The sequence below is a fragment of the Mus caroli genome, unplaced genomic scaffold (genome assembly GCF_978045245.1).
Source record: "Mus caroli unplaced genomic scaffold, Mus_caroli_1 scaffold_14, whole genome shotgun sequence".
NCBI lineage: Eukaryota > Metazoa > Chordata > Mammalia > Rodentia > Muridae > Mus > Mus caroli.
In genome coordinates this window covers 17,170,568-17,183,734 of record NW_028227269.1, presented here as the reverse complement: position 1 = coordinate 17,183,734, position 13,167 = coordinate 17,170,568, and the positions used below count along the sequence as shown (strand labels likewise).

At 45.6% G+C, this 13,167-nt stretch overlaps 1 long non-coding RNA gene across 1 annotated transcript in view; it reads right to left on the bottom strand.

Moving 5' to 3' along the window:
• LOC147001134 (uncharacterized) overlaps positions 1-8,079 on the bottom strand; it is a 29,718-nt gene extending 21,639 nt beyond the window's left edge. The window contains exons 1-2 of the long non-coding RNA XR_015045105.1: positions 7,960-8,079; positions 6,747-6,963 (exon numbers count right to left, since the gene is read on the bottom strand). This is a non-coding gene — a long non-coding RNA (uncharacterized LOC147001134). The remainder of the gene's footprint in view (positions 1-6,746; positions 6,964-7,959) is intronic.
• Positions 8,080-13,167: the final 5,088 nt, after the last annotated feature.

Below are 13,167 nucleotides of genomic sequence, written 5' to 3'. Positions count from 1 at the left end.
CTCTTGAGAACAGCATGTAACCTCTGTTCTGGGCTTCTTCAGTATCAGATAAGGGACCGTGCTTTTCTTGAAACCCTGAAACAGGGTCTGATCACAAGTTCAGTGAGGAAAACCAGCATCTAACTTGTGCTCTTGACCTCTGGGCTCTCCCAGCCGATACACAATCGAGTGGAGTGTGGAACGGGTGTCCAGGGAACCCTCAACTGGAAGCCTGCTTGAGATACATAGGGTGAAGGTATCAGAGGCCCAGAGGCCCAGGGAACAGTCTGGAGTTTATTCTATCTCCTCTCATCCCATCTGCCTTAGGTGTCTTTATTAATCCTGGGGACTGAGTGGAGAGTTGTCCCCCAAAAGAGTGGAGACCATCCTGAGAGCATGATGCTCCAACAGTGAGCTAGCCTGGGGAAACACATTGTGTCTTTTTTTTTTTTGGTTTTTTTTCTAGACAGGGTTTCTCTGTATAGTCCTGGCTGTCCTGGAACTCACTTTGTAGACCAGGCTGGCCTTGAACTCAGAAATCAGCCTGCCTCTGCCTCCCAAGTGCTGGGATTAAAGGCATGTGCCACCACTGCCCAGCTTAACACATTGTGTCTTACCCAGCGAGCTAGCCTGGGGAAACACATTGTGTCTGTCTTTCTTCCCTGACAGAACAAGCAGGCTGCCTATGACTGCTTCCCTGCCAGACAACATCTGTGAGTAAAGGATGCTGAGAATTCTGATGTCACCTCTGTAATGGCCTGTCAGAACAGCCCCTGCTCTCAGGTGCCTGTGGGAATCTCTGGGGCATGTTTTCAGATCTTAAAAGATTCTATGCACACACACTGTTGAAGCTGAATCGTCGGGGAAATCACAGACTGAGACGTCTTTGTTCCTGTTAAGTGACTCATTGGTGCCCTTTAAAAGAGAACGAAACAGACATGTTCTGATGGGGAAAACACATGAAGAATGCAGCTGCTTTTTCCCAAACAGCCATCAGCCCATCTACTTTAGGCAAATAAGAGGAAACACACCCAAAGCTCCCAGTTGACCTTCCCCATGAGGATCTTGTGTCCTGGTCCTGGGCCCAGAGTGGGGGTGGGGGGTAAAGAGCCTGGCCCTGGTGGCAAAGGGAAGCAGCTTTCCCAGGGCTATTTAGAAAAGATGCTGTGTCTACAGTCTGCTGTGCTTCTAGGCGAATCACTTTCTGTAGCAGTATAATAGATAATCCTGAGTCCCTTATGGAACATTTACTTAGGTACAACACAGTTCTGTGTGTTGTACAACCAAGTTTTCTAGCCTCCCAAAGGAAGAACCAGGGATCAGAAAGAGTTAGAGACTTGCCAGGGTCACATAGAGGATGTCTCTGTGGAGACAACCAGGCAACTAGATGCAGTGTCTATTTAGAGTAGCAGGTCTCAACCTGTGGGTCGTAACCCATTTGGCACACCTCTATCTCCAAAAATATTTGCACTACAATTTGCAACAGTAGAAAAAAATTAGTTATGAAATAGCAACAAATATAGTTGGAGGTCACCACCATTTAAAGAACTGTATTTAAGGGATGAACTATATTTATGGATGGCAGCATTAGGAAGGTTGAGAGAGACTGCTCTAGACTGTACCTGATGGATAAAAATTTACTTAGATTTTATTTATTTTTTGTGGATGGGTGTCTTGCTTGCATGTATGGCTTTGCTCCACTCAAGTGTCTGCTGACCACTGGGGTCAGAAGAAGGCATAGGATCCCATGGACCTGGAGTTACAGATGGTTGTGAGGGGCCATGCAGGTGTTAGGAATTGAACCCATGTCCTCTGAAAGAACAGCTAGTGTTCCTGACTGCTGTGCCTTCTTTCCAGCCCTTCACTTAAAGATTCTAATGTAGGAGGTGGATGATACTGTTATTGGAGGAGACAATCAGTAAACATGAGCTGATCTGGATAGTGGTATGTCCTAAACATCTTCTCCAGGTCTTATCTGATTCACTCAGGCTTTGAGCCCTCTGTGTGCAGTGGTTGGATGGAGAAGCAGAGGAAAACACCCAAGGTTTCTATGGGCCTCCAGCACATCCTGATCTGTTGTGATGAGAACTGCCTGAATGTACAGTGATGGTGAATGTGTCCCTCCTATACACACAGCCAACAGGAACCCATCAGCTGTGAACCACAGTACACCATGCCAAGCACAAGTCTAATGCCGGCAGTGGTCCTGTGGCTGTCAACTTTGATTTCATCAACTTGTCCTGGGTTTCCAGGGGGTTTCCAGAAAATGCGGCTGGTTTATATCAACCTTTTTGAATGGGGGAAATCCCATGTTGACAAAGGGGAAGTCACAACAAATCACAGTGAAGGAGCAGGAAGCAGCTCTCTGATTTCTGGCCCCAAGTGTAAATTATCCAGGGAAGCCCTGGGCCTGAAGCTCTCTCCTTGATTCCTTAACAGGAAGGAAATGATAACCACATGGAGGAGGGGTTTCTTGTAAATGACTTGCTCTGGGTGGTCATTCTTGACCACTTTACCTCCTCTCTTTGCTGGGAGTGTTTCCCTCTCTCCTTACCCTAACTAGGGAAGTCCTATAGAAAGTCCTTAACACTCACTGGGGGGCCACCCAAAGAGACAGCAGTAGGCTGCCCTGCATGCCCATGTGTTGTGATGGCATCAAAGCCAGAGCTCAGAACAATCAGTGCCACACCTCCCATTATTCTGCCTCTTCATTCCCCCATGACTGTGTGCATCTCCTAGGTTTTGCCTCAGGAAGCCAGGCATGTGGTAGCCTCTCTGTGACTCTCCTGTCAGCACTCCTTAGTGGGCAGGTAGGCATGAAAGCCAATCAACATATGTTTCTGTAATTAAGTCCCTTAGAATAGGACTTTGATCTCTCAGAACAGAAAGAGCCCTGAGTAATACAGAGGGATTTTAGACAGTATGTGGAATGCTGAGCAGTGTGAACTGGTAGGAAGAGGAGCCCCCTGGGAGGTGTTGGAGCCTCAAGGGACATCCTCATCTGTGTTCTGTCACCCATCTCCTAGGTGCTCCTATGACTGTGTCCCTGTGTTGTGTCCCTGTTCCAAGTGTGGTCCTTTCTAGGAATACCCTCTAATCCTCAGTTGTTAATTGTTGATCATGTATAAGACACCGCGTGAAGTCCTTATCCAAATAAGGTGCTTACAGCAACACAGAGGCAAAACCTCTATTGTTAGAAAAATCAGACTGGTTGAACCAGCTTCAGGAGTTCCAGAAGTCTGAACAGAGATATAAATGTCCCTTTGGGTGACTCTGAGAGCCCAGCTGTGAGGCTGGAAGGTGACAGGAAGGACAGGCAGTGTGGTCTGGTGCCTCACCAAGCTCGGGAAAAGACAGGAGAGACCCACTAAGGAAGACAGGTGTGTGCGTGTGTATGCTTGGGGACAACTTGATTGCGACTCTGTGAGCAGCAGTGTCATTACAGGAGAGGCTCATGACAAACACTGAGGATAATGGGCAGGTAGCTCTGTCACATGACCCTTGAGCATCAGGTATGGAGGCATTTCTTACCTGTGGGCTGAATTGTGGCACAGTGTCTAGGCAGAGCTTGAGAACTAAAGGATGAGGTCAAGCCCAGCTTTGCTCTGTGACAATGAGTGTGCCACTTTGCCTTTCTTAACTTCAGAGGGCATATTAGTGCCCACCCCCATTTTGTCTACCTACAGGTAAACCAGATAAAATCTTGTCACTCCTTGCATACATTTGCATATCTGTTACTAGGGTAGCAATAAAAAGGTACAAAATCTGTAAGCACATTTTTACAAAAACCTGAAAATATAAGTAATAGCAATTTGTGGACTGGAATGTGGGGACGATTCCGTTTTCTGGGATGACTACAAAGACAGACGGAGGTTGGGGTCTAAGTGATGGAAATAACCTTGCAGGTCTAAGTTAGACCCCGGCCTGAGGATAGGGTGAGAGTTTGGACATGCTTTCCCTCCTGCATGCTGCTGCTGTCCCAAGGCAAAGCTGTCACTCATGAAGCATGGCATGTAAAACTTCATCTGTTCCATGGAAAGTCAATTATCTCTTCCCAGACATTGCCTTCCCTGGGTGATAGGTGGGAGCTATTAGCGTGCCTTTGGCAAAGACCTTGCCATGTTTTAATTCTGTCTTTCTGGCTGGACTGTCCCTGGCCCAGACCCCTCTGGGGACCCAAGTCTGGGATCTGCCGACTCTGTGGAAACTTCCCAAACTCACTTAGACCCCCAAAGTCTCTCCTGTGGGCTGTGGAGGGACCTCAGTACCCTTGGCTCTTGTTACTTTCCTATGTGGCTTTTGTTAAATCATCTGTGATCAGAGCAGTTTATACCAAGAACTTTAACAGCAGGAGATGAAACAAATATCTCCCTTATGTGGGCAGAGCCCTGTGCTGGTCCCTTTTTTGCAGAGCAACCCTGGACATCTTCACCTTGTGACTATGACAATGGAGCAAGCTGGTTGCTGAGACCCATTTGAGATCACATTCTATTTTAGTCAGCTCAGGCAGGCAGCTGTGAATAGTCTCAGTGGACTGACTGACCATCCAGCTTCCACAGAGAAATCTTTAATGCTCAAGCTAGGAAGAGGGGGGTCGGTGGGAGTGGCCAGGCTGCAAGGCCAGGCCTACTCCTGGCTTTTTCTCTGGGAGAAGTAACATTTTGGTATCACTATCCTTCTTGGTAGTTATCAAGATGCTAAGAGGAACTCTGAAGTGCTATCTCCAAGAGCAGGTAGGCTTCTGGCATGTTCCACCCATGGACAGACCAAATACGGATGTCTCTTCTCCCATCTGATTTAGGCATCTTGTTTTTATTCCCTTGCCAAGGAAGGTGCACTGTTCACTGTGCAGCCAGCTTAGTTTGAAACCTAAAAAGACATATTCCTTTAGCGTAGGTTATACGACCTCCATATGGACCCTGATCCTTAGAGTCTGGCTTATATAGAACATTCACAGAATGACAACCAGACAGCAGGGAAGCTGCTGTGCTTACAGATGGGCGAGCACCACTTTGAAGTGATGTTAGCTCACAGAGCCAACTGAGTCTTGTGTGTAAGGTGTGCATGGAAAGCCTATCTCACAGATAGTTAACATGGTGAAGTATGACAGAACACAGGCCACACCTCCTTTCTGTAGTGGTTTGAAATAGAAATATCCCCTAGAGCAGTGCTTCTCAACCATCCTGATGCTGTGAACCTTTAATACAGTTCCTCATGTTGTGGGGACCCTCAACCATAAAAGTATTTCACTGCTAATTCATAACTGTAATTTTGCTACTGTAGTGAATCATAATGTAAGTATCTTATATATGATCTGTATGAAAAGGTCATGTGGCTCCCCACAAGGGATCGCCACCCACGGGTTGAGAACCACTGCCCTATAGGCTCAGGGATTTAAACAGCAAATCTCCAGTTGGTGCTGTCAGAGGAAGTTCAGGAGGTATAGCTTTGCTGGATCAAGCATAGAATAGGGGTGGGCTTTCAGAGTTCATAAATGGTCCCCACTTCCACTTTTGCTCTTCTCCTCTTTCTGAATGGAGTTGAAGATGTGATCTTTCAACCTCATCTTCTTCCATCTGTGCCTGTCACTTGCTGCTGTGCCTTCCTGCCATGAGAGACTCATATCCCACTGTAGCTATGAGCTAAAACAAACCCTGTCTTCCATGAGTTGTTTTTGGTGAGGGGTTTGGTTATAGCAACAGAAAAGCAATGAACCCACTTTCCCTTTCTATCATCCCAAGGGATCTGCTTTCTAAGGAATTGATGGGGAAAAACACAGAACATAGATTTTTGCTTCTGTGAGGCTTAGTGTGCCAGCTTAGTCTTATGATCTTGGAAATTCCTCCTTCTTACTCTATGGCTAGATATGCAATGATAGGCCTTGGTTTCTCTCTGGAGAAACATAAGCAGCATCTACTCCCTCCTCCTAAGGCCCCAATGACAAACCAACATATGTTTCTACTGAGGATCATCCAGCAGAACCAATGAGTTTACTGAGGTTACGTCCTGGTTAGTTTTTTCTCAACTTGACACAAGCTGGAGTCAAACAGAAAGAACCACAATTTAGAAAATGCCTCCATCAGATTTACTATATGCAAATCTGCAGGGTTATCTTGACTGATAATTGAGAGAGGACAACCCAGCCCACCAGGGATAGTGTTCCCCTAAGCACATGCTCTTGAACAGCATAAGAAAGGAGGTTGAGCAACCCATGGGAGCAAGCCAGTAAGCGGCATACTTCCATGGCTTCTTTTTCAGTTCCTGCTTCCAGATCCCTGCTTTTAGCTCCCGCCCCGACTTCCTGTCATGATGGACTACAAGCTGTAAGATGAAATAAACCCTTTCTACCCCAAGTCACTTCTGTTAACGGCAGTCTATCCTACCAATAGAAAACAAACTAAGCAAACTATTTCCTTACAGTGTGGGTGTGAACAGTTACAAGCAGGTACACGGGTGAACCCTAAGAAGGCACACTGGAAACTCTTCACTCAGCACATCTGATACATCCCATATAACTACATCCCCTCCACAGCCATTGTGCTTTAGTAATCCCTAAGCCCCAGACTAAGTACAATCAGGGCAGAATTGAATTAAATGCCTGCAAGGAGAAGCTGGAGTCTCTCCCAAGGATCCAGGGACTCCTTTTCTGAGGGAAGGTCAGCATTCCACAGGTTGCTTCTGATGGTCTCTTGAGAGAATGCAGGGTTGATCTGATAAAGATGGTTTCTGTTATTGGTCAGAGGGCTGTGTTCTACAACAATGTTCACCTGCTAAAGGCCCTCTGGCCAGCATTCCAGTACCATGATTCCTGCTATTCAGCTTAGTCCTTGGGATCCAGCCCTCTGGGTTAGGGTCAGAGATCAGCTCCATTCACAGTAGCAGCAACAGGTATGGGACTGAATGACGCAGGTCTATCTTCTGAAGGTTCCTTTCTACTTCTCATGCCAACTGTTCTTCATCTTTGAGTCCAGCACTTTGGTAAGCCTGAAGACACAGGTTTGGACACCAGTGTTTTAGCACCAAAAATTTTCTCACCCAGTAATCCCGTCTTTTTTTTCTTTCTTTCTGAGAACTTGTGTTTCAGACATGGAAAACTTAGCATTACTCTATAAAAGAACTGATCCTCCTAAGCAGATGTTTATCATGAAGGGATAATCATCAGGATTTATAGTATAATCATTTTATATATGCTAAACTCTATTCAAAAGATAGCTATGAAATTATAAGATTGAAAGCAATCCCATCTACCAAGTACTTTTGAAAGCATAATAAATTTGAATGGTAGCAAACCCCTTAGACATGAACAGCATAGACCACACTAAAGCATCCATAACAGTAGAGAGCCTAGGGTAACAGGTTTCATGTAAAATAGATCCCTAATGTCTAGGGAGTGTTTCCCAGGGGAGTCCTGGTATGTAATGTAGATACAAACTGTATTCTATGTTTGTTTGTTTATAATAATAGGATCTCAATATAACTATGGCTGACCTCCAACTTGCTGCAAGGAGGAAAATGGCCTTGAACTTTGACCTTGCCTCCACCCTCCAAGGGCTGGAATGACAGGCCTGTACCATCCCCACTCCCACATTGTGCAGTGCTGGGACTTGAAGCCAGGACTGAGTGAGCTCTCTACCAACTGAGCTCTAACCCCAGTCAGTCAGACGTGCATTTGTTCGCTGAACAGATCTCCAAAGAGTTAAGAGCCTGGATACCAAGCGCTCCCTCCACCATGAGCTTTACTGATCTGACCACACTTCCTTTCATATCCACAGCCTGCTCCAGCTCCTGAGACACAGGCTCTGTGGTAAGCAGAGCTATAATAACTGACATGCTATAAAACTCCAAAGAATTAGGAATAGCCCACAGTCTGCCTTTCTCCTCGCTGCCAAAGAATGTGCTTCACGTTTTATTGCCTAGGAAGATACAATCGAACACAGAGTCTAATCTGGAGGTTGTTCTGCTAATTTGAAGCCCTCCTACCTTATGTGTGCTTGGATGGCATAGGGTCCCTTCCTAGCCTCTTAAATTTTAGATCACTGGAGCAGAGGCTATGACTTTTCAAAGGTTAGTGCCAGGGGCTGAGGCTTGCATAACTCAGTCCTTCCACCCTTCTGTTTTCAACACCTCCTGATGTTTGCACCCTTCCAGGATGATTGAGCTTGAGAACCAGAGCTCCATGCAACAATCACTTGCTCTGTGATCTCATCCTCTTTTCTGCATCTCCAAATTCTGTCAGTGCCAAGAAGCCGCCTCATAGGTTGCCAGTCTGGAAGGTTCTTCCTGGAGCCAGGGAGATGAATCAATGATCAATGAGAGATGACTCAGCAATTAAGATCTACTGCCCCTTCAGAACATTTGGGTTCAGTTCCCAGCATTCCCAACTGGGGATCGCATCCAGGGGATCACACTCTGGCTTCTGGCTTCTTGGGAAAGCACACTCATGAACGTACCTGTGGGCGAGCCCACACACACACACATAGACACAGACACAGACACACACACACACACACACACACACACACACACACACACATAATCAAAAATTTTTAAAAAAATCGGGTCTCCCCTCGCCGGGCGTCAGGACCGGGGTCCGGTGCGTAGAGCCGTTCTTCTCGGGAAACGGGGTGCGGCCGGAAAGGGGGCCGCCCTCTCGCCCGTCAAACTGAACGCACGTTCGCGGGGAACCTGGCGCTAAACCATTCGTAGATGACCTGCTTCTGGGTCGGGGTTTCGTACGTAGCAGAGCAGCTCCCTCGCTGCGATCTATTGAAAGTCAGCCCTCAACACAAGGGTTTGTATAAAACAAAGAAAATAATCAAAATAAAAAAACTAAAAAAAAAAAAAAGAAAAAAAATCAAAGTGCATAGTGGCATAAAATTTCATTCCAGCACTTTGGGAGGCAGAAGCAGGCAGAGTTCTGTGAGTTCGAGGCCAGCCTAGTCTATATAGTGAGTTCCAGGATAGGACCTTCTATTGCAGGTCATTGGTATTTCCTGGCATGCTTCAGTTCTTAAAGGGAGAGGACCCAGACTGAAACCCTACATTATGTCCTAAATTAAGCACACTTATTTAGCTTTGTAAGTAGCACAGTGGCGATTATAATAGATGCACTAAAAAGGCTTTGTGAGAATAAACTGTGCAGAGTCATTGCTAGGCACAAAAGTGATGCTTGGACCAGTAACATGGCTCAGTAGGTAACAGTGCCCGCATGCAAGTCTGACATCTTGAGTTCAATCCCTGGAACCCACAGTAGAAGGAGAAAACTTACTCTTGAAAATGGTCCTCAGATGGGGCTGGAGAGATGGCTCAGTGGTTAAGAGCAGAGACTACTCTTCCAGAGGTCCTGAGATCGCTTCCTAGCAACCACATGGTGTCTCACCACCATCTGTAATGGGATCTGATGCACCCTTCTGGTGTGTCTGAAGACAGCAACAGTGTACACATAAATAATAAATAGATAAAACTTTAAAAATAAAAAATTTTTGAAAAAAGAAAAGAAAATGGTCCCCTGACTTTTGCATGCCTAGTATGGTATGTGTGTGATGCAAACAGATTAATAATGATAAAAGTGATAAAATAATATTTTTTTTTTGAGACAGGGTTTCTCTGTGTAGCCCTGGCTGTCCTGGCACTCACTTTGTAGACCAGGCTGGCCTCGAACTCAGAAATCCGCCTGCCTCTGCCTCCCGAGTGCTGGGATTAAAGGCGTGTGCCACCACACCCGGCTATTAAAATAATAATTTTAAAGTGTTAAATAAAATAAAAATATTAGAAAAGCGGCCCTTCATGAACATGTTGAGTGGATGAATGAGGAAATGAATGAAAGAATGAGTGAATCTCAGTTTTTAAGGATTCGTACATAGAAATCAGCTTACCATTTCAGCAAAGGTGTTAGGTACATTCTGAGTTCGAGTCCCAACCTGCTCCTAGTTGACTCATTAATGTCAACTAAAGACTGACAGGATTTAGTCACAAATTCTTCTTCTCACCCAAACACCCCTTCTGGTTTTCAAACCTCACAAGCTTTACTATGTCTAGTCCATGGGGAGCTGTTTACATCATGGGGAAGTTACCTATTTCTCTTATTTCCAATGTCAACCATAGGCCATGGAGCCCAGGAAATCTGCAGGTCCATCTTGCCAATTGTGAAGGACAAGGGGACCCTTCCTCCCCATAGTTCCATGTCACACAGTCAGCATGGCCTTTTGCCCTGCTTCACTGAAGCCTACTGTGAGTTTACACCTCCCATGTAGGTCTGTGTTCAAGAGACTTCTATTCCAAATCATGCAATGTTGGGAGAATGCTCAAAACCCCCCTCCTTGGGCTAAGGAACAGCTCAATGGCAGAGTGCTTGTCTGGCAAGCTTAAGGCCCTGGGTTTGACTCCCCAGGACAACAACAGCAACAGCCAAACCTAATCAAATCAATAAAAATAAGCCCTCTTTCCCTGTCCTCTAGAAGCCTGTTTGTGGAATATTGAACAACACACAGGGTCCACCTATCCCTTACAAGATTTTTGGGTCTTAGATGGACAGGGTCCTCCAGTAGAGAAAGACAGTGAATAAAGGCATTTTCTATGATTCAAAGGAGGACCTTTCTGTACACGTACACACACACACATACACACACACACACACACACACACACACAAACACCAGTATAAATGTATCCATACAAAAAATTCAATTAAATCAAGTGCTGGGTTTTAGGGACATAAAGCTGAAAGGATTATATACCTGATCTGCAGCAAACTCTAGTGACAAAGACAGACCTGTAAGTGGAAAGTGCTGTGTGTCACTCACATTTACATAACTGTGACGAAATGAAAGAATCAATTTAGGAGGAAAGAGTTACGTTTTGGCTCATGGTTTCAGTCCATGGTTGCTTGGCCCTGTAGCTTTGGGCATCTAGCAGCTTAGTGCATCATGGTAGCAGCTTGTAGCAGGTTTACCATGGCAGAGAAACAGGGAGGGGAAGGGGAGCAAGGTCCCAACAGAGCCTCAAAGGCATGCTCCCAATGATCTAACTTTCTTCCTCAGGCCACACCTAGAGGAGCAATTCTTCAAACTTGGTTCTTTGGCAGACATTTCACATCTAAACTACCACATGCTATAACAGAACAAGGTGCCTTGGGAAGTGTTGAAGATATGCTCACCATGGCAAGGGAAGGAGTGCTCTTGAATTTTAAAGCTTGCAAGCTGAGTTTTGAACTGTGGGAATGATTTCATCAGGTAGACTGAAGTGGAAGTCAGCCCTAGTGGATAAAAGGTTGGTTGGCTTCTATTAAGCGCAGAACACCATGTGGTAATCTGGGTTCAAGGCATTCTTTTTGGATTTTGTTTTCTTGAGACAGAGTCTAACTATGTAGCCCTGGCTGACCTGGAACTCACTATGGAGATCAGGCTGGCCTCAAAATCACAGAGATCTATCTGTCTCTGCTTCTCAAGTGCTGGGATTCAAGGCATGTACCACTATGCCTGGATTTCAAAATGTTCTTAAATTCCCAATCAGGGAGATACTTTGAAAATGCAAACCTTCTTGAAGTGGTTTGGTGACTTTCCATGAGCAGACAACCTGAGTTTGATCCTGTGACCTAAATCATGGGAAGATAGAACAACCAATTCCTGCAAGTTGCCCTCTGACCTCATGCTAGGGCAAATGCACACTCCCTTATATGTATGCTCCAGCCCCCCCCCCTTCCCAAACACGAATTGTGTAATGATAAATAAAGCAGGAACTGGGGCTGAAGAGATGGCTCAGTAGTTAAGAGCAATGACTGCTCTTCCAGGGGTCCTGAGTTCAATTTCAAGCAACCACATGGTGGCTCACAACCATCTGTAATGGGGTCTGATGCTCTCTTCTAGTGTGTCTGAAGATAGCCACAGTGTACTCATATGCATACAATAAATACACCTTTAAAAAAAGAAAGCAGGAACTGAATGAGGAAATGCCTGAGTCAATAGACTATGGTTCAATCTCTGGGTACAAGCAAGGTTGGAGGAGAAGTGAGTCAGCACAGTCAGGCATTCTGGGCCATGAAGGATCTCTTAGAGCATATTGAAGAATTTACGGTTTATTTGTAGACTGTAGGGAGATCTTGGAAGATTTTGAGCCACTTAAAACTACATTTGATTTTTAGAAGGATCACTATGGGAAAGAGTCTGGCACCCAGTAAACAGGGTGATTGGAAAGTTGATTAATCTAGAGATGGGAAGATTTATTATAAAATAACACTTGCAGATGAGGAGAGACCTAAATGCATAAGGGCACAATGGGAAATGAGGGCTCAGGACCACAGTGCCCGTGGATAATAAACTGAAATATCCAATCCAATGGCCCGTGGATTCGTTACCAACTGATTGTCCTTAGTTGAAGAGGAAGAGCCCGGAACGTGGTGCTGAAGCTTCTGCTTAGATAACTAGAGGGAGAAGAACAAAGACAGGGAACAGTGGGCAAGAGAAGCGTCCACTCCCTGTGGGTTGGCAACCACTGGGACCTCCGTGAAAGTGAACATGTTTTACTGCCCAAAGTAGTTAATCTGACAAGGGACATGTTGAAGTCAGGGGTACCATTACTGTGCTGAAACAGCATGACCAAAGCATCTTGGGGGAGAAAAGGGCTTATTTGGCTTAGGCTTCCACCTCACAGTTCATCATCAAAGGAAGTCAGAACAGGAACTAGAGCAGGGCAGAAACCTGGAGTCAGGAGCTGATGCAGAGGTCATGAAGGAGAGAGTGCTAGTTATTGGTTTGTTCCTCCTGGCTTGCTCAGCCTGCTTTGTTATAGAACCCAGGACCACCAGCCCAGAGATGACAGCACCCACAATTGGCTGGGCCCTCCCCCACCTAATTATGAAATTGCCTTAATTTCTTCATTAAGAAAATGCCTTACAGCTGGATCTTATGGAAGCATTTTCTAAATCTAGATTTCTCCTCTCAGATGACTCTAGCTTGTGTTAAGTTGACATAAAACTAGCCAGGACAGGATCTGTAGGGTCTTTTGCCATGTTGAGATCAGACTTCAGACAAGTGTGAAGCCTGCTTATATGGGCTATGAGTCCCCTGAGACATGAAGGATGGAGGTTACTCCTGGTTTGCCATCAGTGCTCTTCCTGGTTCACTGTAGTGAGCAGCATCTTCCAGGGATGCTGCTTGTTCCTAAAAGCTCCAGGCTGGATCGCTGTGTCATC